Consider the following 2,803-nt stretch of genomic DNA (forward strand, 5'->3'; position numbering starts at 1 on the left):
CTCAATGGCAGATTATTTCATTTCTTTTGTCCACTACCCTGTGGCACACAAATTTATCCTGTTGTATTTTAGACGTACATATCTAAATAAGAACAGAAAAGTAGCCATAAAATACTTTTTCTCCTTTTCAGTAATTCTGGCCAAAGATGTTTTAGTTTGAGAAACAGTTAATAGAGTTTGGCTGTTGGAGGGCTCTTTGTAGATTTTAGTAGGAAACGGGACATACAGAAAAAGCATGCACTTTGAATGCAAACCGAAGTCCAGATACTGCCTTTAATTTGCTGGTTCTCTGATTCTGAACAAATTAGTTAACCTCTTTGGGCCTCCCTTCCTCTTTTGTAGAGAGACTACTTCATAAGGAGCTTGTATCAGTGCATTAATTTTACTGTATATAAAAAGCCTGGCCCTGACTGGTTTGGCTCAGTGGGTTGGGTGTCGTCCTGCAGACCAAAAGGTCACTGGTTCAGTTCCTAGCCAGGGCACATGCCTTGGTCACAGGCCCATGGGGACATTGGAACTAGGTCCCTAGTTCGGGGGATGTGTGAGAGGCAGCAGATCAATGTTTCTCTCACACATCAATGTTTGTATTCCTCTCTGTCTCCCTCCCTTTCCCTCACTCTAAAAATAAACAAACAAGGTCTTTAAAAAAATAGCCTAGCCCCAGTACTTGATACCAGGTTCCCAATAAGAGTTTATTTTCTGATACTGCCCTTGTCTCCTATTAACATAATAGGATAAGAGACCAAGGCCATTAAAAATGTGTTAATTTAATAAGTTATTGAATCATATTTATTATACCAGTGAATTAAGATAAATAGAATTAACCTTACATTTAGATTATAGGTATAGGAGGGGAGGGAGTTCGAATTGTGAAAGGTTAGTGCTAGAAGACACTTTGAAAATATTTAGGCCAAATGCTTTCTCTTATAAGAGTGGGGGGAATATCTAAATATCTGTATTAGAATAGTTTACCTCAGAAAATCTTGAAAATACAAGTTATAATTATTTCATAATAAAAAGGTTTAAAAAAAATTAAGTCAGTCTTCTGTCTTGGCTAATCGCTTCAACTTCTTTGAGGGGAGGGGCTGTGCCAGGTATGTCCGTACCACCTCCAAATCTTGGGTCCCCTATCAGTAGTCTGCAAAGCCTCATTTGATCTCTAAATTGTTCGCTGCCACCTTTACCGTGCAGCCAGCCATTCTGCTGTGTACATAAGTAGGCTGACTTCCTAATAGACGGGAAGTGACTCGGCTATAATATGCCTGGTGCACTTCAAGAAGTCTTTTTCAAAGTGGAGAGTCTATTAAGGTGGGTGCTATCCCAGACCTACCAAATCAGATTCTTTAGGGCAGAGCCTAGGAATCTGCATTTTAAATGTGCTTCCTCAGTGGTTCTCTGTTTTAAATAAATTCTTCAGTGAATGAGAGTCCATTTAGCAATTTCATGCATACTAATTCTCCTGACTAGGGTTTCAGGAAAATAAATAGTAGCTTATATTTACAGGAAGATTGTGACATGAAACTTTTTTTTAGCTTTACCTGCTTTTCTTCAAGACACCACTAGATGGGGCCCATAGGCCAGCTCTAGTTTATATTCTTCCGTCCTTGATTAACAGGAATTTGGCAACAAAGGACAACAAATCTCAGCTAAACTGAATAGGAAGCTTTGTGTATAGACCCTGGTGAACTATTCTTTTCAATCTGTCTAATCAGTAAAGGCCTGACCTGATTTCTGACAATGCTTAAACTTCCTGATACACAGTCAAGCCAAATGACCAACTCAGTAGCACTAAAGATCTAACAAGCTAAACTGGGAATTTTTTTTTTAATGATTTAAGTTTTGAATGAGTGGGATTTTCAATCAGTTTCAAGTGAAAATAAAGTATCAGCTATACTTAGAATCTAATGTTAAAGTCTTCCTGGCCCTTCTTGGGTAATTTTATATACGAGTGCTTGATTTCCATTTGAACATAGAACTATCATATATATGGATGCTGTATGTTATTAGGAGCTATTGCAGAAAAAGTTTTCAATATGTTGCCTTGGTGACATGGCTTAAAACGAAATCTATTTCTTGGTTTGTTGTTTTCTGTTGTTGGGCTCGGTGGTGGAGAAACCATGGACCACTACGTGCCATCCGTCATGCTCTATTTTACATGCTGATAGTCTCAAAGTAGGTCGTACAGCAGGCAAAATGACCCAGTGGATTGTGGGAAGGAAATATTTGAAATTCTACTAATTTTTTCACTTGCCAAAGACAAATTAAGTTTCATTAATATTTAATAGGTAGACTTGACACTGGTGCATACAGTCATTCATATATCACGTTTCATGTAATAAAAACAATATGAGGGAAAGAGTGGGCAATACATGTGTTGCCCACTCCCAGAGGACTTGATAAGGATGCCATCATTATTCCTCATTTTCACCATATTACAGCATTCATTAAAGGCCTCTACTGCTTCTCAGAAAAAATACTAGCATCAAGATTACATGTTGTTAGGTATACGAGGTCTGTCTGGAAGAAGGTTCAGCCTCTGTTAATATGATGGGATCAAGTTTGTGCAGCATTGATATAACCTGGCAGCCAAGGAGAGTGGACTGTAATGCCTATGCGTGAGTGATGATTACTTCACTGTACTAGTCAGTGGGGGGAGGTAGATGCCATTGAGTGAGCACATTACTGTGGCCGTCACATTCAAAATGACTGAGCAAGTAGAGCAATGAATCTACATCAAACTTTGCATTAAGCTTGAACATTTCTTGCAGAAACTATTTGCAGCTATGAGCAACTGGTGATTGGC

This window comes from Sturnira hondurensis, unplaced genomic scaffold (genome assembly GCF_014824575.4).
Source record: "Sturnira hondurensis isolate 20B ecotype Veracruz unplaced genomic scaffold, ASM1482457v3 Scaffold0006413, whole genome shotgun sequence".
Taxonomy (NCBI): Eukaryota; Metazoa; Chordata; class Mammalia; order Chiroptera; family Phyllostomidae; genus Sturnira; species Sturnira hondurensis.